The sequence below is a fragment of the Pongo pygmaeus genome, chromosome 4 (assembly GCF_028885625.2).
Source record: "Pongo pygmaeus isolate AG05252 chromosome 4, NHGRI_mPonPyg2-v2.0_pri, whole genome shotgun sequence".
Lineage (NCBI taxonomy): Eukaryota > Metazoa > Chordata > Mammalia > Primates > Hominidae > Pongo > Pongo pygmaeus.
In genome coordinates, this window is record NC_072377.2 from 155273169 (window position 1) to 155294169 (window position 21001).

Here is a 21001-nt window from a genome sequence, read left to right on the forward strand (position 1 = left end):
CATGGCTCACTGCAACCTCCACCTCCTAGGTTCAAGTGATTCTCTTGCTTCAGCCTCCTGAGTAGCTGGGATTACAGGCACCTGCCACCATGCCCAGCTAATTTTTTTTTTTTTTTTGTATTTTTAGTAGAGATGGTTTTCACCATGTTAGCCAGGCTGGTCTCCAACTCCTGACCTCAAGTGATCCACCCGCCTGAACCTCCCAAAGTGTTGGGGTTATAGGCATGAGCCACCACACCCGGCCTTGCATATTTTTTGAGCTTTGTTCCTACAATTGGATAATTAAAAAAAATTTTTTTTTTTTGATACGGAGTCTTGCTCTGTCACCCAGGCTGGGGTGCAGTGGCACGATCTCGGCTCACTGCAACCTCCACCTCCCGGGTTCAAGCGATTTTCTCCTGCACTTAGTCTCCTGAGTAGCTGGGATTACAGACATGCGCCACCACCCCCAGCTAATTTTTGTATTTTTAGTAGACAGGAGGTTTCACTATGTTGGCCAAGCCAGTCTTGAACTCCTGACCTCGTGATCCGCCCGCCTCAGCTTCCCAAAGTGCTGGGATTACAGGCGTGAGCCACCGCGCCCGGCCCAGTTGGATAATCTTGAGCCTCTAAAGGTCCTTAAGAATCCACCAATCCACTGTTTCCCAGACTCAGGATCTCCAGGGGCCTGGTGATCTTCATCCTTACAAACTCCTTAAGGGATTCACTCATCCAACCCCACCCTGCTCATTTTACAGGCTGGCTCATGGATGGCAGAAAGCCCTCCACTGGGAGCAGGCCGATCCGAGTGCCAGCCTAGGCTCTCACTAACCTGCCAAATCATCTCATCTCTCTGAGCCTCATTGTTCCCATCTGTTTAACGGGAACAACCACTGTCATCCTGCCTAATCTGCATAGTCCTTGGGATGGTTAGAATAACAGGGTGGGGGGTGGGGGGTGGGAGGCAGGCTCAGCGGGAGAAGAGATTTGCACAAGGTCATTTACCTCTTCATCTGCTTGTTTTGTGCCAGGAGAGAGGATTCTGCTGGGAACAACTTGTTGGGAAAGATGACATTCTAGTAAACAATGAAACCAGTAAATGAACCACATAATCACGATAAAGGGGTTTTCGAGAGTCAGGGCAGAGTGTGTGTTGGGGGAGGGAGGGTCTGCCCAGGAGGGGTCACTCTGACAGAGCACTGGTGGTCGGGGAGCTGTCCCAGGAGGTCCTGGAGAGCTGTCACAAGCCCAGCGGTGGAAGAGCCTGGAGGCCCTCTCGAGCCCAGCTAGAGCGCTCCCAGGGCCCTCGGAGCCGCCGCGGGCGCGGGTCTTTGTCTCCCACATTCTCTCTGCCGCCTCTCCCGACCCCCAGCGCTGTTTCGTCTCTGACCCCGAATAACTTGTTGGTTTCCCCCCAGGCTTTGTTTCCCGGGGGTCACCGCCTCGGGGACGCCGGGCAGCCGCCCCAACCCTCGTGGGTCCTGCATCTGACACCCCCTCCGGCCCCCGCCCCCTACCCGCTCGGAGATAGGGGTCAAAGGCAGCCCGCGTCACGTGGTCGCCGAGCAGCACCGAATCGGCCGGGAGGGCCGAGGGAGAATCCGGGTGGAAGTCGAGAAATCCAGCCCCGATAGCAGCGCTCGGTCCCGCCCCGGCCCCCGCCCCGGCCCCCGCCCCGGGGCGCTCACCGCACGCCCGCAGGCCGCCCCGGCCTCCGGAGCTCTTCTCTGGCCGGCACCCACGCGGCATCACGGGATCGAACCCCGCTCCCAGCAGCCGCGATTCGGGGAGGTAGGCGCTGGGCCGAGGAGGTAAGGGGAGACGGGCTTGGGGGCTCTCGGCGCACGGGTACGCCCCTCTGGGCTAGGGGGCGAGGCAGCGCGCCCCAACCTCCAGTCTCCAGGGAGACCCCTCCCCGCCGCGGGACGAGGGGGAGGCTGCGAGCTGCCCCGGCGCAGCGCCGGGCCGGGACTGGGGGCTGGGCACCGGGAGGGAGCGGGAGGGGGAGGAGAGCGGGCAGGAGGAGGCGGCGGCGGCGGCGGCGGCGTGGAGCGGGGGTGGGAGCGGCGGGAGGCGGCCGCGAAGGGGTTAACCCTGGCCCGGGCCGGAGCCCGGAGGCGCACGCACGGCCCGGGGGACCCAGGCGTCCCGCTCCTCGCCGGGAGCGCCACTTCCCCCTTGTGGCGCCCCAGCCGTGGCAGGTAAGAGGCTGGGAGGGCCCGGGCCTGTCAGTCCCCTGTCGCCCAGCCGGTGGGGCCCGAGCCCGGCGTGCAGGCCGCGCGGGGCCCCCAGCGGCCGCCGGAGCAAGTTTGCTGCGGGCGGGCGCCGGGCGGGCGGGTGGAGTCGGCCGGGCCCCGCGCGCGGGGGTGGGAGGACAAAGGGTAGGGGGCCGCGCGGGGCCGGGGGAGGCTGGGGTGCGGGCGAGGGCAGCGCGGCAGCTGTAGGTCACGGATAATGTCACTCACGAGGAATGCCCCCTCCCCCTCCCCTGCTCCCGAACAGGGGAAACTTTTGTCTAGCGAGGGAGGGGGTTAGAGGCCGGGTCCTGGCTTCGCGAAGGCTGAGGCAGCCGGACCGGTTTTCTGCGGGCTCTGAGCGGCCTGCTGTCTAACTCCCCTCCTCCCTCAGGGTCTCGGGAGCAAGAAGTTCTCCCTTTGCACGCAGCTCTTTAACGCCCTGGGACAGGGGTGAGGAGGGGGCGCCGGTGGGACGGGTGGGCTCTAGGACCGGCCGGGAATCCGGGGACTGGCCACTTGGCTCTTTGCAGATTCGAGCAGCCCGGTGTGCCCTGCGAGGCTAAGGGAATACAGAGCCCCACCCCCTGAACGCCCCATTGTCGCCCTCCCCACCCAGGAGAGCTTTCAGAATGGCTTGCGGGCAGTTTTGTCTCTAGGTGTCTTCAGAGCGACCTGGCTGTTTGTCAGTTTCCAGCGGTGTGACCTTGAGTGGGTTCGTTACCTTCCCCTAGCCTCAGTTTCTTCACCTGTAAAATGGGGAGAATAGGATTTGCTAGAAAAAGGATAAGAGGAGTGTGTGGTATTTCAGTAAATGGTGGCATGCTTATATTCAACGAGTACATTTCACCTTTACTGTGTGTTAGGGCGCTGGACTAATGCATTGCTTTACATACATTCTCTCATTTAATTCTCCCACATTACTATTAACCACATTTTACGGAGGGGCAAACTGAGGCGCAGGGTTGTAAAGGTCACACAGATAGAAAGTGGTGGAGCTTGGATTTTACCTCCCTCTCTCAGCCTGTGTCTCAACCACAGATCTCTACAGTGTCTTGCTGTGACAGCTCACAGTTTATTTCTCCTTTTTTTTTTTTTTTTTTTTTACAACTTTGGCCTTGTACAGTTTCATTTTCAGTTGAAATTATGGGGACATCTGTCCTCTTCCCCATTTACCCCCCCCGCAGGTAATGCTCTCTTCTGCCTGGTACTTGTTCCAAGTGAGGTCTTGTGCCCTGGCTCTTGTTAGCATGGGCAGCTGGAGCAGGAGGGAGGTCAGTTGGAGACTGGGCCTGGAACTCCGTAATGGTCCAAGTGCTGTTGCTGGCTGCTGGGTCTATGGCAGTGCGGGTGGTGCAGGGAGAAGCCCATCTCCCTGGCTCTGACTGGAGACAGCTGGTGGCTTTGTCAACAGGCCTCTCTCCCTAGCACCCAGGGACAGCCGAATCTTTACTTTTCATTCAGACCAGGTTACTTTCAGATCAGCAGGGGGCAGAGGTAGGGCAAGGGTGTTCTTGTGTAACTTGGCCATGGCAGGGGTTCTCATTGCTAACTAATAGACGCGTCTGGATGCCCAAAGTCCTTGAGGATAGTAATAGTGTCAGGATTGCAAAACCCTAATGGAGAATGCATGTGTGTACAGGTCCCTGAGACTAGCTAGCACAGTATTGGGCACCCTGTAGGCCCTCAGTAAATATCCCACAAGTGAATGTGTGAAGTGGCTTAGACTTCTGCTGGCTTTCACACCCTGGGCTGGTCCAATCATTTGGTGGGGGTGACATCTTATGAGTACTGATCAGGCTCTGATTGAGGTCCTTGAGTAATTACTTTAAAAATGGAAAACAAATTGCAATTTAATTAACAACATCTTAAATCTAGGGCTGAGAGAGAGTGTGATGGGTGGGGGTAGATAATGAGAGAAATTCTTGGGGAAGGAAAGTTTGTGCATTTCAGCCTGCTCCCAGGGGTGTTCCAGCACTGTGTCTGGGTTTTTCAGGATTTGTAGGCTTTTTGAGGGCCCTGAGAATAGGGGGCCCTCCTGGGCTGATAGTTCTGCTTGTAGGAATAAATGTGGAAATTCCGTTGCTTTGCTGGACATTGAGGGGACTCAGAAAAGCAGGGCATTGAATGGAGAAGTTGGAAGGCTGACTCGTCATATGGTCAGACTGTCCTTGTCCTTGTGGTCAGAGCAAGAGTAAAGGCCTCTGGGGGAATCAACAAGTAAAGGGAGGGCCCCAGCAAGCAAGAGAACATGGATAGTGAGCCTCCTGTCACAAGGAGGTATGCGAGGAACAGTTTTGTAATCACAAGTTGAGGATGTGCTCAAGAATTTAAGATCATAGGCTGGGGGTTGGCATCTGACAAACTCACAAATGGGCTCTGGTCTAGGCAGCCTGGAGCTCTCTCTGCCCTGGGCTTTGGACCTGCTTGGCTGTGCTTTGGCCGCTCTTCCATGCTTTGGGACCAGAGCCAGGCCTGCAAGTCTCTAGAGGCTGGGCCGACTTCTACTGGCCTGGAATTTGGATTTGAGTATGGCTTGAAATATCTGGACTGTTGGGAGGACTTGGACATTCTTTACTTGAAATGGAACATTAGGGTAATTTGTGAAATGTGTATGGAAAATGTCTGTGGCTGAGGGTGACAGGGGACATGAAATGGGGTGCAGTCCTGCTGGATTCAGGAGAGGCTGTTCTGATGGGGGACGGAAGACAAGGATTCAAATGATGGCTATGGGGCAGGATCTGATCAGTTATAGATGGGTTTTGGAAGGTCAGTGGAAGGAAACGCTTTCTGCTTATTAATGTCAGCAAGGCTTCCTAGAGGAGGAAGTGTTTTCGAGGGTGCAGACTGCGGCAAATGGGACAATAGGAGACAAGATTAGGTCATGGGGAGCCTGTAGTGCCCTGCTCAGGAGTTTGGATTTTATTCTGTAGCCTATAAAGAGGACAGAGGGTTGTAAGTAGCTCATTGACTCGATGCCTGTTCCTGTGCCTTGTGTCAGGCACCATGCCAGGCTCTTTACAGACACCCCATTGAAATCTCACAATACTCTGCAAAGTAGCTGCTGCTGCTGGTCCCCTATCCGTGCCCCATTTTCAGATGGGGAAATAGAGGCTCAGAGGGGTGGAGTCACTTATAGAGCTGGAATTTGAACCCAGGCCTGAACTATTTCTGCCTTACTGTGTTTCTTCTCAGGGGTCTTTTGACCAAAGATGGTAGCAAGACTGGCAGGATTAAGACCAGGCCAGAGATTGTGCTCATCATGGTCCTGCAGAAAGCTGACCACAGGCTGACTCAGGCAGTGGACTGAGAGGGAAGGAGGGGGAAGGAGGGGGAAGCTGCAGGACTTTGTAGCTGTCTTGGCATTTGGGGTCATCACAGGTGGTCTTAAGGTTTGGGGAATAACCCTTAAGGGGCAATATTACTGCTTTCAAATCCCTGAAAGGCCCTCTACAGGTAGGGGGCATAGTCTTGTCCTTCAGGGTTCCTGAGGATGGAGAAAGCAACAAGGGTGACAGCTCCAAGGAAGCTAGTCCGGAAGTAAGCTGCCCAGAAGGAAGATGAGAACAGCATGGCTGAAGGTATGCAAAGAGCCTGGAGAGCTGCAGAGGCGGCAGGAGGATGCATCAGCAGGGGCAGGCCTGGGTGGCCACTCTCAGTTCCCTTTTCACCCAAGATTCTCAGCATTTGGATGGTGCCCGTCCCACCTCCACCCCCTGTTTTCTCATAGCTTTGGAGCTGCCCTTCCTGCACGTCCTGGGGAGTTCCATATGGCCTGGCCTGCAGAGCTCCACTGGGAGAGTCCTTGCCGTTTGGAATACACTCAGCCCAGCTGACTGTCAAGGGGCGCCTTGGAGATGTCTGGAGCAGTGGCCAGAGCTGGGCTAAGGACGGTGCTTTCACAGAGGATTTGAACCCTCTGCTTCCATTTCTCATCTGTGAAATGGGGTCAGTCTCTTTTTCCTCACCTGTGAAGAAATAAGGCTAAATCATGAATCAGGCTGAATCAGTAGGGCTTAGGGCAAAAGGGCTGGTGAGTTTGTGGGTTTGAAAGTGAAGACGCGGGCAGGGATTGTTCCCCTCCTTCCCTGCAGTGGAGGTTAAAGGAGGCTCTCTTGGTTTCTGGGGGTCACCAGCAAAGTTGCTTTCTCTGTCAGTGAGGCTCTTACAAAGCTCTGCCTCGCAGCTTCTGTCTTGGAGGTGTGGAGCTCAGTGGAAGAGGTGGATGTTTGGGGGGCAGCGGTCCTGGACCCTGTGGCCTCAGGGCTAAAGCCAATTTGCCATCAAAATCGTTATCTAGATGGAGGAGAGTTTGTGCTAAGTTGCCTCCTGGTCCTTTTTATTTCTACTCACCTTATTTCTTGAATACAGATTGGATTAATCTAATTTTAAAATGTGCATGACGAATGAGCATTTGTTTATTTGAGGGCAATGTATGGGAAGTGCCTGCTGTGTGACTGCAGGGCCCCCTCTCCCACTCCCCCTCAACCCTCAAGCAGAACTGGCCTCTTTCCCTCTCCCTGGCTGTGCTCCTGGCCCCTCCTACCTCTACAAATCTGCTCATGGTGAAAATGCTGCACTCCAGTCACTTCCCCTTGCTCACCCCAAAATCCTCCCTACCAGTACCCAGCTCCAGGGTCACCTCTTCCATGCAGCCATCCCTAATTCTCCAGAGCTGGCATTGCCTGCTCCCTCCTTTACATGTGTAGAACCTGTTACCTGGACCTCTCATGGGCCCTTCAGCTCCTAGCTTTGAACTCTAGCTTCCTAAAGACAAGTCTTATCTCCTCTAGGCTCTGTGCTCTGGAGGCAGGGGCTGCACATGACCGATTTCCAATGGGGGTGGGCAGTGTTGTAGAGTGGAATCAAAAGTCCTGGGTTCAAATCACCATTCTGCCACTATTAGCTGCATGATCTAGGGTAAATTACCTAAATTTCCCTGGACATCAGTTTCCTCAACTTCACAATGGGGATAATAATAGTTCTGTTTTGTTAGGGAGGTTAAGGAAATCAGTGCTTTGACATAGTAAGTTTGCAGTAAGTAGAAGCTGTTTAAAGATAACAGTTGTTATGATTATTGTTTGTAGCTAGAGGGGATCTGTCCTTTTAGAGATGAGAGAAAGAATCCCTGGACTTTGAGTTTCTGAACTTTCTGCCTAATGGCCTGAGATGGCATGTGCAGATGAGGAAACTGAGGCCTGGAGAGATAGAGCAATTTGCATGGCATGTGGGAACATCTGGTCTCATCTAGGAAGCTGGACGGGATTTCTTTTCTTGTTATGCCTCTGTTTTTCCTCTTCCTTCCTGTCATCAAGCCTAAGGTGCTCAAGTTCCATGGGCTCAATCTCCTCCCTGGTGACCATGTTGAAGGATGTCTAAAGATTACACCAGATAAATTGGGCTGGCTGGGAAGGTCCCGCTGGCCTGGTGGCCCTTTGGCTGTCCTTGTAACCAGGGACCCGTACCCCAGACTGCATGGGCTGGAGCTTTTTGAGGCCTCCCACCCAGTCTCGCTTTGCCTGGGAAGGGGGAGAGGATGGTGGCAGAGACAGGTGACATGGGCTTGGTCTTGGGGCAGGTGACTAGAAGATCCAGACAGAGCAAAGGTTGAGAGCCAGGCTCTGGAGCCAGGTGGCCTGCGTTCGGGTCCCTGCTGGGCTGCTTCCTATGTGTGAGACCTTGGGTAAGCTGTTTAGCTCTTCCTCTGTACAAAGGGGATGATAATTGTCCCCATCTGACAGGGTTTGGAAAGATAACACACTGTGAGCCCAATCTATGTGAGTTATCATTATTATTGTAGTTGATATTATTAACTAAGGAGCTCATTTAATCCTCACAACAGCAATGAGAGATAGGCACTATTATTATTCCCTTTTAGCAGATGTAGCAACCAAGGCTTAGAGAGGTAGGTGGCCAGCCTGGAGAAGTTTAGTCCCAGGGGATTACAGTCAGGGCCCGCTGCTTTCTGAGGGGTTGCTCTGGCCAGAGGAGGTAGACTTGTGTGAGGTGCTAGAAGGCAAATCCAATGGGTGGATGGGCCAGGAGAGGCTGACTTCAACTCAGTGTAATGAGGAGACTTAAAAAAAAAATTAGAGCAAGCCAAGATGGAAGGGATTGTGTCTGCAGGGAGCGAGCTCCCTGTTTCTGGAGGTGGGAGCAGAATCCTGGAGCTCATGTGATTAAGATGTGGTGGAGATTCTGGCCTCGTTCAGACCTGAGGTCTGGCTCCACGAGGGAGAGCTTGGATTTTTATCATCCCAGGCTGTCCAAGGGATTGGCCTGTCTGGGCAGGTCCCAGGGTGGCATTAGGTGGAGGTTTGCTATAGTCATAGCTGCACAGCAGCCACCTCTGGTTTACACCACCAGCCTTGCAAGTATGACCTGCCCAGGCAGAGGCCAGATGAGGAGAAATGAGTGTTGTCATAGCAGGGCCTTTACTCATGCTGTATCCTCTGCCTGCATTCATTCCCTCCCCCTCTCCTTATGCCCGGGCAACTCCTGCTAATGCTTCTATGAGTGTAAGCACCATCTATTCATGGAAGCTCTCCCTGATCCACCTGCAGGCTAAGTCAGTGGTTCTGAAAGTTGGGTTCTGGATCAGTAGCATCAGCATTACGTGGGAACTTGTTAGAAGTACAAATTATCTAGCTGTATACTGGACCTGCTGAATTAGATACCCTGGAGGGTGGGATTCAGCAATCTGTTTTAAGAACGTTCTTGCTGATTCTAATGCATGCTGAATTTTTTCTTTTCTTTTTTTTTTTTGAGGCAGAGTTTTGTTCTTGCTGCCCAGGCTGGAGTGCAATGGTGTGATCTCGGCTCACTGCAACCTCTGCCTCCCAGGTTCAAGTGATTCTCCCATCTCAGCCTCCCAAGTAGCTGGGATTACAGGTGACTGCCACCATGCCCAGCTAATTTTTGTATTTTTAGTAGAGACAGGGTTCCACCATGTTGGCCAGGCTGGTCTCGAACTCCTGACCTCACGTTATCTGCCCACCTCGGCCTCCTAAAGTGCTGGGATTACAGGCATGAGCCACCGCGCCTGGCCGCATGCTGAATTTTAAGAAATACTAGGATAGATCATTAAAAAAAAAACTGATGCCTGTTTCCTTGGGCTCTCTTGTTTTCAGCATATTCAGTCATCCAGCAGATGTGGGGGACCCAGAGTAAAGCCCAGGTTCTCACCACCCTGTTTTCAAGGAGCCTCTATCTTGTAACAGCTCTCTATCCCCCAGGAAACAATCTCGTGACACGATGATGGGATATAACAGAAACCCCAACATGATTATAGGAGCCGGTGCTGGGGCAACATGAGGAAGGCAGGATTGGGGAGCTGGAAGAGCAGGGGAGATTTTGTGGGTGGCAAGCATGGGTGCCAGGGACGTGGCAGCTCTCTTCTGGGGCGGGGGCCAGGGCAGGGGTTGGGCAGAGAGCATGGGCTCTGCCTTAAAGAATAGCGTGCTTAGGGCCGGGCGTGGTGGCTCATGCCTGTAATCCCAGCACTTTGGGAGGCCGAAATGGGTGGATCACCTGAGGTCAGGAGTTTGAGACCAGCCTGGCCAACATGGTGAAACCCCATCTCTACTAAAATACAAAAATTAGCTGGGAGTGGTGATGGGTGCCTGTAATCCCAGCTACTTGGGAAGCTGAGGCAGGAGAATTGCTTGAAACCGGGAGGTGGAGGTTGCAGTGAGCTGTGATTGTGCCACTGCACTCCAGCCTGGGCAGCAGAGCAAGACTCCATCTCAAAAAAAAAAAAAGTATAGTGTGCTTAGGTGTGTATATGCACGTGTGTGTGTGTGGTGTGGATGCACACATGTGCAATTACAATGGCCATATGTAGTCTGAGAGGGCTGAGTGGCCTTAACTGCTATCAATCCAGTGGTTTTAAGCATCTCAATAATTTTTTTCGTTTTTTTTTGAGACAGGTTCTCACTCTGTCACTGAGGCTGGAATGCAGTGGTGTGATCTTGGCTCACGGCAACCTCTGCCTCCCAGGTTCAAAGGATCCTCCCATTTCAGCCTCCTGAGTAGCTGGGACTGTAGGTGTGCACCACCACGCTCAGCTATTTATTTGTGTGTATTTTTTGTAGAGATGGGGTTTTACCATGTTTTGCAGGCTGGAATCCAACTGAGCTCAAGTGACCCTCCCACCTTGGCCTCCCAAAGTGTTGGGATTACAGGCATGAGCCACCACACCCAGTCAGCATCTCAATAATCTTTCTCTCTCCTTCCTTCCTTCCTTCCTTCCTTCCTTCCTTCCTTCCTTCCTTCCTTCCTTCCTTCCTTCCTTCCTTCCTTCCTTCCTTCCTTCCTTCCTTCCTTCCTTCCTTCCTTCCTTCCTTCCTTCCTTCCTTCCTTCCTTCCTTCCTTCCTTCCTTCCTTCCTTCCTTCCTTCCTTCCTTCCTTCCTTCCTTCCTTCCTTCCTTCCTTCCTTCCTTCCTTCCTTCCTTCCTTCCTTCCTTCCTTCCTTCCTTCCTTCCTTCCTTCCTTCCTTCCTTCCTTCCTTCCTTCCTCTCTCTCTCTTTCTCTTTCTCTCTTTCTTTCCTTTTTTTTTTTTTTTTTTGAGACAGAGTCTTACTCTGTTGCCCAGCCTGGAATGCAATGGTGTGATCTTGGCTCACTGCAACCTCTGCCTCTCAGGTTCAAGCGATTCTCCTGCCTCAGCCTCCCGAGTAGCTGAGATTACAGATGTGTGCCACCACACCTGGCTAATTTTTGTATTTTTAGTAGAGATGGGGTTTCGCCATGTTGGCCAGGCTGGTCTCGAACTCCCGACCTCAAGTGATCCACCTGCCTTGGCCTCCCAAAGTGCTGGGATTACAGGCGTGAGCTACCGCGCCCGGCCTCAATAATTTTTTTTTTTTTTTTTTGAGACGGAGTCTTGCTCTGTCACCCAGTCTAGAGTGCAGTGGCGCGATCTCAGCTCACTGCAACCTCTGCCTACTGGGTTCAAGTGATTCTTCTGTCTCAGCCTGCCGAGTAGCTGGGACTACAGGCACACGCCACCACGCCCAGCTAATTTTTGTATTTTTACTAGAGACAGCATTTTGCCATATTGGCCAGGCTGGTCTTGAACTCCTGACCTCATGATCCACCTGCCTCGGCCTCCCAAAGTGTTGGGATTACAGGCGTGAGCCACTGCACCTGGCCTAAAAATTTTATTATTTTATTATTTTTTTTTTGTGATGGAGTTTCACTTTTGTTGCCCAGGCTAGAGTGCAATGGCGCGATCTGGGCTCATTGCAACCTCTGCCTCCTGGGTTCAAGCAATTCTCCTGTCTCAGCCTCCTGAGTAGCTGGGATTACAGGCGCCTGCCACCACGCCCGGCTAATTTTTGTATTTTTAGTAGAGATGGGGTTTCATCACATTGGTCAGGCTGGTCTTGAACTCCTGACCTCGAGTGATCTGACCGCCTCGGCCTTCCAAAGTGCTGGGATTACAGGCATGAGCCACCGCGCCCGGCCTTAATACTTTTAATGATGATGATCGTAATTGCTGCTCACATTTATTGACAGCTTATAAATGCTTGCTGGGCACTTCCATGTCACCTCATCAGAAGTAATCCCCAGGACAATCCTATAGGTAGGCACTATCATCACTATTATTGTCCCCACTTAATAGATGAAAATACTGAGGCCACATATAAGCTATAAGCTATAAGAGGATAGATCTAAGAATTCTATGGAGATATATAGAGTGCTTAAAGGCATGATCTCATTGGAAGGACAGCAGTAGGGGATTGTCATGGAGTGTTTGTATCATAGGCACAACTTATGGTGAATTTCTAAAGATGTCCCCAAATATATATTTTGTCAAATGAGTGAATTATGCTTTGGAGGAAGGTGGATGGGATTGCGTTGGGGTGGTTAGGGCTCCAGCCTCCAAGCTGGGGCTTCCACTGCAGACATTGTTGTTCTCCTGTTTTGTGGATGGGCTGTCTGAGGCCCAGAGATTCAGTGGTGAGTTCAAGGTTCCACTGCTAGGGCAAAAGAACAAATCAAAGAGATAAAAGTGGATCTCTAACTGGGCATGGTGGCACATGCCAGAAATCCCAGCTACTTGGGAGGCTGAGGTAGGAGGGTTGCTTAAGCCCAGGAGTTCAAGACCAGCCTGGACAACATAGACTCTGTCTCAAACAGCAAAAAGAGTAGATCTCCTTTGGTTCTAACGAGGGGATGTGAGATTCAAGATCAGAGCCCACTGTCCACTCTGCTGTCTTTTCCTGCCTCAGTGTCCCCAAGCTGCTGCCCAGGAGCCCAAGGGTGGGCAGTCTTTCTCTGACACAGGAACCCCTTCACTTCACATTTAGGTGATTGAGGCCTAGTGGAGCAGGGACTCACCCACGGCCACACAGGGGGTCAGAATTACTGTTGAGGCCAGAATCCAGAATTGTCTCAGTTCCAACCAGGAAGGGGTTTGTTTCCCAAAACCTGTCCCTACCCCACCCCTTCTTTGGCAGGCTGAGTAGCTGTCGCCCTCAGGGTGGCCCAGAGCAGTGCTGGGGGTAGAGATGAAGGTGCCTTGTGAAGAGGCTGCCAAGAAGGGGTGGGGCAACTTCCAAGAGGAAGAGCACCAAGAAGCCCAAACCCCAGACGGAAACCAAATGTATTTTCTGGGCCCTGAGAGGATATTTGGAACAATGGAGGTGAGATGAGGGAAGTTAAAAAGGGCTTCTTGATATCCTTAGAAAAAAAAATACAGGCTTTAAGTTTGACTTTTGTTTCTCTGAAGGATGTTTGTGTAACTTTCTGAAGGCAGGATCCCAGCACTCTGTGAAGCTTGTCAGATGCTGTTTTTTTTTTTTTTAATTTTTATACTTTTTTTGAGACAGAGTCTCGCTCTGTCGTCCAGGCTGGAGTGCAGTGGCGCGATCTTGGCTCACTGCAGCCTCCATCTCCCGGGTTCAAGCGATTCTCCTGCCTCGGCCTCCCGAATAGCTGGGATTACCGGCGTGTGCCACCACACCCAGCTAAATTTTTTTTGTATTTTTAGTAGAGACGGGGTTTCACCATGTTGACCAGGCTGGTCTCGAACTCCTGACCTCAGGTGATCTGTCCGCTTTGGCCTCCCAAAGTGCTGGGATTACGGGCATGAGCCACCACGCCCGGCCATTAGGTGCTGTTTTTATAGATTCAGGGCTTTGGAGCTGGGAAGGACTCGATCAAGTAGTCTCCTCACTTTATAGTTGGTGAAATGGAGGCTGAGAGGTGGGGGGCCTGCTTGAGGTCACACAGTGAGGCAGCGGAGGTCTTGGATCTTCCCATGTGTTGCAAGAGGCTGTTCATCTTGACTTACCACCTCCTGGGACCAGGCTGGCATGGGGGCTGGGCAGTCGCTGATGAGGGGTTCCCTTCAAAATGCTCATTGCTGCCGGGGATAGGGTAAGGCCAGGTCTGGTCTTGGGCGAGATGAGCCCACTGGTGGGGAGAAGGCTGAGATGGTGCACCTGGTAATGCCACCCCCATCCAGATGCCAGGCCCAGCTGTGTGCCGTCTGCCCAGCAGCTGGGAGCTGTGAGTCACACCCAGTGGATACAGAGGCACAGGCCATTGTGTGCCGTGATTCATTCTGTTCTCCCAGCCCCGAAGGGATGATGAGGCCCTGAGCACTGATCCATGCCCACGCCTATGGATGAAAGCTGATATGAGGAGGCCCAGGGGACCTAAGGGAGTCGGCTCCCTCTGCTACCTCCTGTCTCTTGAGTATCCTGTGATTGTGACCTGTCCATTCCCACTAGTGCAGGGGTCCGTGAGCCCCCAAAGGTGCGATATGTTGTAGGCATTTCTGTGCTTTCTTTTTCTGAAGAAAGAGTTTGTTGGTTTCATCAGATCATCAGAAGGCTGGGTGTCCGTGTGGAGTGCTAACAGGAGGCTGTGTGCACTGCGGGCTTGAGAAATGGTGGCAGCGTGGTGCAAGTAGAAAGTAGCCTGGTGGCAGTGTAGCATCCTGGGTCAGGGTGTGGTCTTGGAGACGGGCTGTTGGCTTCTGAGCTGGCTCCTCCACTTAGGAGCTGTGTGGCATTGGGTAAGTTACTTTGTGCTTCCTCTGTAAAATGGCAATAACAGTTTTTATCTCATGGTGTTATAGTTAGACTTTTAGGTAAGTTAATGTTTGTAAAGGACTTATCTCGTGCTTGGTACAAAGTAATCATTTGGTAAAAGTTTGCTGTTGGTAGTTCTAGCTCTGCTATGAATTTGCTGAGTGATCTTGTAAGTGCCTGATCCTGGGGTCTTAGTCTCCACCCCTGTCTCCGCACTCTGTGTTGGGCTTTTTAGGAGCTGCAGGACCAGCTTAGAGAGCAGGGGTGGGCAGGGGAGGTAGGGGAAACCCTTTCTGCATTCTGGGACTCCCTAGCCCAGGCCCTCCCTGGCTTTGTCCTGAGGCAGGGTTATGTAACCAGCCGGGTCTGGCCAGGCAGGGCACGATTCTCAACCTCCTTTTGTCCCTCCGTTGTCTCTTCCTCTCCCTTCCCCCCACGGAGCTGTTGTTAGCTGACCTGTTCCTCAAGCTCCAGGGATGAAATCGGACCCTTGCTATTTTGCCACCAATTGATTTAGTTTAGTCCGGAGGTTTGCTGGGCTGGCGGCCCCTCCTCCCGCTACCTGGGGACAGCACTAAACTGATGCCTCTATGTCTGCTTCATGCCTCCTTTTTGGGGAGGAAACACAGGAGTCTAGATGGCTTGGGCTCTTGGTCCAGCCTGCCAGGTTGTAGGGACAGGATGTTCCTGCCCACGGCCTCTGCAGTTCTAGAGGTACACCGCACTCCCTATCCAGGATTCCTTCCCCAGAAGAGCCTTCTCCATCCTTGCAGCCCAGCACTAATGCCTTCTCTTCCAGGAAGCCTTCCCAGGTACCTCAGCGGCAGGGAAGCTGGCCTCTACTGAGCTCCACAGTGTGTTCTCTGTCCCTTTTAAGAAAACAGAGGTCACAAACTGGCAGGCCACATTTGCCCTATGGGCAGATTTTGTTTGGCCCATGCCAAATATTGAGCTGGTTGCCAACCAGAGGTTTTACATAAAAACTCAGACTTCTGGCTTTATTTCAAAAATTGGAAGATAGGAAAACCTTGAGCCTACATTCTCCAGGGGTCATTGCTGGAGGTGAGGCATGTACACTTCACCCCATCCCCAGCCAGCCATTTCATATGCTTACATGATCTTTCTGGTCACTGGAGGCATCTGAGTTTGCAACCCTGTCCTTAAGCCATGAACCACTTTCTCTCCTACATTGTTCCTTTGTGGGCTCTTCTAAGGCAGCAGGTGTAGGGGCTGTGGGTTGAATCACCTTTGTGTCCCTTGAAGCATGGAAGCATTGGAGCATCATGCTTAGGCTCAGAACAGTGTCCCCAGTAGGAGCGTAGCAAGTGCTTCCTGTGTGAAAGCAGGTGTGGCCATGGTCTATCCCTCCAGCTGTGAAGGTTCCATTTGCTAGAGGCCTCTGGGTCAGCCTGCTCTGTGACCCTCGAACCCTCCCCCAAGATAAGCTCTGCCTGCTTAGCCACTGACCCAGGCGGCTTCTTAAGCTGCAGATAACAGTCCCTGAAAGGGCGGGCCCCACCTTGCAGTGTAACCAAGGAGAGGAGCATCCACCTGCGGCTGTCACCAGGTCTCACTCTCATGGTGGGCTTGGAGGAGTTTAGGGAGGGGAGGACTGTGCTCAGCAGCCTTCAGAGGATATCAGGTCCAGACCTCTGTGTGCTGAGGCCAGCAGGGTGAAGAGGGGTGTGGACCAGTTCACATGTTTACTGGCCTGGGCTTCTTCTCCATTGGGCCTCTCTGTGCTTTCTCCTCCTAGAGTATGTTACTTTATCTGACAGCTCCCTTGTCCAGCTGTCTGTCCAGTCAAGGTTTATTTAACTCTTTCAATTGAAATCTTAAGTATTTCCTGGGACCTGCTAAGATGTCTTCTCCTGGAAGAGGTCTTAGCTGAGAGGTTGCAATTGTTCTGGCTACAGGAAAAACCTGGGAAGCTTGCAAAAATGCATGCAGATTGCTGCCCCCACCCCCTGCCTCCTGCTCTGATTCTTTCATTCTAGGGTGTAGCCTCCCCATCCTGAGAATATTCAGACCAGGGGGTCTATAGACCACTCTTCAAGGACTCTGTCTTAGTGCATGGAGCCCAGGGCTGGTAGGGAGGAGCCCTGGGTGGCTGTTGTGCTGGGCGACATTAACCATGCCCCTTTCTCTCTCTGGGCTACTCTTTTGCCCCCTGTGCCAGTGTTCTGGGCTTCCCCAGTTGTCATGGCTGAGTGCAATGTGAGCTATCCTTGGAGAGGATAACACAGAGTGGATTGGGGCAGGTGCCAGTGTCTGGGTGGGGTGAGGGCTGCCAGTCCTGGCCCCACCCTAGCCAGGCCCAGAGGAGTTTCACATTCACATTAGGGAACAGGTCAGGAGAGGAGGCAGACTGGAAGCCTGGCTCAAAGTGGGCAAGTGCTGTGCCCCTGGTATCAGGCCCCACAGGGTAGGCCTGGCCTGGGTGGCCCAGTGACCTGGCCACAGGCTGAGGGGCTCTCCTGCTATGTGGTCCTGTGGCAGGCAGGCTGAAACATCAAGTGCAGGCATGAACAAGCCATTTACAGCTGGGTAAACTGAGGTACACAGAGGGAAGACACTCTCCTAATGTCACATGAGTGGGTGGAAAGCCGGGCTGGGTCCCCAGGTCTTCCAATGCCAGGCAAGGCCACACTCTTCCACCTTCACCTCCCTCTGCAGGGCCAGTGGCAGATCACCTAGCTGGGACAATCATCTGATTGTCTATGACGACCTAGTTAGAGCCTGGAAAAATGAACCATCGTCACAGTCACCCCGGAGGCATGAAACCGGTTGGGTGTGCAAATTACCCCTCAAACATCCTCCATCCCATTTTTTGTTGTTGTTGTTTTGTCTTTCCTTAAACTATCTGATGGGCCAGCTGCCTCTGTGCTCGCTTCCGCCTGGCACTGGGCTTCGTGCTCTTCATTCTGAGAACAAAGCTTCCTTCTGACAGTCCTGCTGACCACAGGAAAAGGGCAAGCGTAGCACCAGCCTCCCTCCTCTGCCTCCTCTTGCTGGGAGCATGGGGTAGGCAGCCTTGGGTGGATGCTGGCAAGGCCGTGAAGGTGGGTGGCGGCAGTCCAGTCCACATTCCCTCTGGCAGCCCAACTGTCAGGATTCAGAAGTTCTCCCTCATGGCCAAAAGGAGAGACCAAGGCACCAGACAGGGACAAACGTAAAGTCTTGTCGTCCATTTGTCCAAGCAGTCAATTGGACTAGAGCAGGACTGGGAATTTGGCTGGGAACTGGCCAGGTGAAAACCCTCAGGGTTTTAGCTGGCCCAGGTGGAGTCTTGTATCAGCCTGTAGCCTCTGGTCTAATAGGGGCTATGTAAGCCTAAAAGTGTGTTCAGATGAGGGAGACAATAGTCCCTCATTCAGTATATTTGTATTAAACATCCACTTTGGTCCAGGCTCTTTTCTAGAACTGGGATGCAGCAGTGAACAAAACACATGGAGACCCTGTTTTGGACGTGGGGCTGACATTCGAGTGGTGGGATGAAATGAACAGCCCAACAAGCTCACTGTCAGGTGGTGAGATGTGCCTGGAAGAAAAGTAAAGCTGGCTTGTGGGTCAAGAGTGTGACTTGGGGGAGTGACCCTGCCATGTCGGGTGGTCAGGATGGTCCCTGATGAGGGGCACTAGACTCCAGGAAGGCGGCCCACGGGAAATTGAGGGAAGAATTTTCCAGGCAGAGGGAGCTGCAGGGCAAAGGCGCTGGAACTGGAGGACACGGGTGGCCAGAGGCAGGGCTGGAAGAATGAGAGGATGGTGGAGGAGAGGGGCCAGAGGGCATGTGGAGACAGGTAGGGCCTCTTGGCCATGGGGAAGACTTTGTTGTTTGAGTCTGAGTGGAGGGGAAGCTGCTGGCGGGCCCGGTGTGAGGACTGACTGGTTTGGGTACACATTTTAGAGAGACTGCTGGGGGTGAGGGTGGACACAGGATGACTGGCTGGGAGGCTGCCGCAGTCTTGCCACGAGAGAGGTTGGGCGGGTCAGTGGTGGGTGGGGATGGCGGGGGAGCAACCAGGGGTTGGTTCTGGATTTATTTTGCAGGATGAGCTGATGGGATTTGCTGATGGATTAGATGTGGGGTGTGAGAAGAGAGTGTTGACCGCAAGGTTTCTGGCTTGAGGAACTGGAAGACTGTTGGACAGTATTGCCATTTACCAAGACAGAGAAGGCTGTGGGACAAGCAGGTTTGGGGAGAGCAATTAAGATTTGGGGTCAGCTGTGCTGGGGTGGGGCCTGTGCTGGTGGGGGAGGGGCATGGTGCACATGGGTGCTGGGTCCTGCATGTTCCTGTTGCTGTCAGGAACAGCAACAGGGGTTGTGTGAGGGGCCCCAATACTAGGAGTCTATTCTGTAAGAACAAATGTTTCCTGATCCCTTCATGTCCTTTTCTCTCTCTGCAAACCTCCCTCTGCTTTTCTCTTCCTTTTGGACAGAGGAAAAAGGCAGATTCTGAAGCCTCATTGTCACTGTGATGGTCCTAGCCTTTCTGCCTGGCACGCCTCTGGCAGGGAGTTCCTTCTGGGGTAGGCGAGGTGTGGGGGCGGAAGGGTGGGGTGGAGGTTCAGGCCTTATCCTGGCTCTGCTACCAACAGAGCTCTTTGCCTTGGTTTCCCCTCCTGTATGGAGAAGGGTTAAGGTGGCCCCAGGGTTCTGAGGGTGGCAGGGACTATTTGAGGAGGCCACATGGCACAGTGGTTAAGAATCTGGGCTTGGGGTCAGGCAGGCATGGGCATGAAACCTTGCCTGCTGCTTGGCTGTGAGACTCTGGACCAGTAACATAACCTCTCTGAGCCTCAATTTTCTCATCTGTAGAAATGGGCCAATGATAGTACCTGCCTCACAGGGTTGCTGTGAGGTTGAATGAGGAAATGTCCATAAAGCACTTAGTGCCAGGTGCAGTGACTCATGCCTGTAATCCCAGCACTTTGGGAGGCTGAGGCTGGCGGATCACCTGAGGTCGGGAGTTTGAGACCAGCCTGACCAATATGGAGAAACCCCGTCTCTACTAAAAATACAAAATTAGCCAGGCATGGTGGTGCACACCTATAATCCCAGCTACTCGGGAGGCTGAGGCAGGAGAATCGCTTGTACCTGGGAGATGGAGGTTGCTTGTGGTGAGCCGAGATCGCACCATTGCACTCCAGCCTGGGCAACAAGAGTGAAATTCTGTCTCAAAAAAATAAACAAACAAAAAAATAAAGCACTTAGCAAGGCCCTGGCATATAGCACACCTAGTTAACCAAGGCCTCTGCTCACAGTGGCCCATGCAGGCAGGCAGGTAAGGGGCTTGGCCTGGGGAGTGGGAGGAACCGTGGGAGGTTATTGAACAGGAGCATGCCAGGCATGTGGTTTGATGGGGCAGCTGTGAGTGTGGAGACTTGGGCTGAGTTTTCTTAGCAAGTCCAAGAGCCCCTTCCACCTTCCAGAGTGAGAGCTGTGGGCTGGCCCTAATGGACCATTTTCCTTTCCCTAGCCAAGGGTCTTCATTGGCTTGGCATGGGCAGCCTCTGTTTTGCACAAGTCCCTTGGGGTGGGGTGGTCATTTTCCTTAAGGCCTCCTATAGGACCCCTTGTCTCTATATCCCAGTGGCCAGCCTTAGGGAAATGTGAGGGAAGGGCTTTGGGGTGAGTGACATCAAAGGGACTTAATTTACATGTAGGTAGGGCTCTGGACAGGGCTGGTGGGTCAGGCAGAGCCTGGAGTGGCAGTCCAGTGGACACTGGGAGTGACCTCGGTTTCTGGTCTGTATCCAGGCTGGGTGGTGCTTGCTCCAGCAGAGCCATGGAGAGGTCGACAATGGGCGGAATGTGGCCCCTTCAGAACCCACACTTCACTGGTGCCCAGGCATGCCAGCCAAGCCCTGTGCTTCTGCAAGCCTGTTTCCCAGCAGTTGAGCTGTGCCAGGACAGCCAAGGACATTTCAGAGTCCCCAGGGCTCATAGCCAGGCTGTCACCGGGCATTGCTTATTTTCCCAGGGCCCAAGAGTCTTCAGGGATGGTGGGGGTTCTGGAGATATTCCAAGGACTTTTCTTTACAGCTTGGTAAATTGAGGTCTAGGGAGAGCAAGGCACTTGACCAAGGTCTCACAAGGCCACCTCCCTCATATCTGTCACTCCCCTCTGTTTCCATGTCCTCTGCACAGACTCATGGCCTTCTGCCTGGACGTTTGTAACAACCTCCCTCTTGTGGGCTCCCTAAGAGCTTTGTTTGTCCTCCATTATCATAATCTTGCCATAATCTGCCAGATGCGCACACTATTTGATGTGTCTACCTCCTGTCCCCTCCACTGACTGCCCGTGACAGAGTCTCCCCGACAGAGCTGTGCAGCATGAGGTTTAGGCCCCAGGCTCTGGAGCCAGTCTGAACTCTGTTTGGATGCCAGCTCTGCCCCTTCCTGGCCTGGTGACCTTGGGCATGATACCCTACTTTTCTGAGCTGCTGTCTCTGTGAAATGAAAACAGTAGCAATACTTAGTTTATAGGAATGTCAAGACAGTTAGATGGGATAACATGTGAAATGCAGAGTACAACACCTGGTACCAAGTAAACTCTCAGAAATGGTCATCATTGTCCCAAAGGCCCATCAGTTGGTTGAACTGGAAAGTCGTGAGCATGGAGGAGTAGACCCAAGCTTGGACTGGGAGGCAGAGGATGTGGGCTCCAAGTTCATCTCAAACATTGCGTTCCTGTGTGCATGTTGGGAAGCCACTTATCCTCTGGAAACCTCACTT

At 52.9% G+C, this 21001-nt stretch overlaps 1 protein-coding gene across 11 annotated transcripts in view; it reads left to right on the top strand.

Annotated features, from left to right (window-relative positions):
• Positions 1-1533: 1533 nt before the first annotated feature.
• The window catches only part of NDST1 (N-deacetylase and N-sulfotransferase 1), a 72758-nt gene continuing 53290 nt past the window's right edge, over positions 1534-21001 (top strand). Inside the window, exons 1-3 of one of the 11 annotated variants that reach the window (XM_063665600.1) lie at positions 1685-1790; positions 5659-5794; positions 5944-6161. The gene's annotated coding sequence lies outside the window, so the exon portion shown is untranslated. Of the gene's footprint in view, positions 1791-2049; positions 2181-5658; positions 5795-5943; positions 6162-18315; positions 18454-21001 lie in introns of those variants that run through there. The other 10 variants (XM_054487761.2, XM_054487760.2, XM_063665598.1 and 7 more) reach the window with 10 other exon arrangements.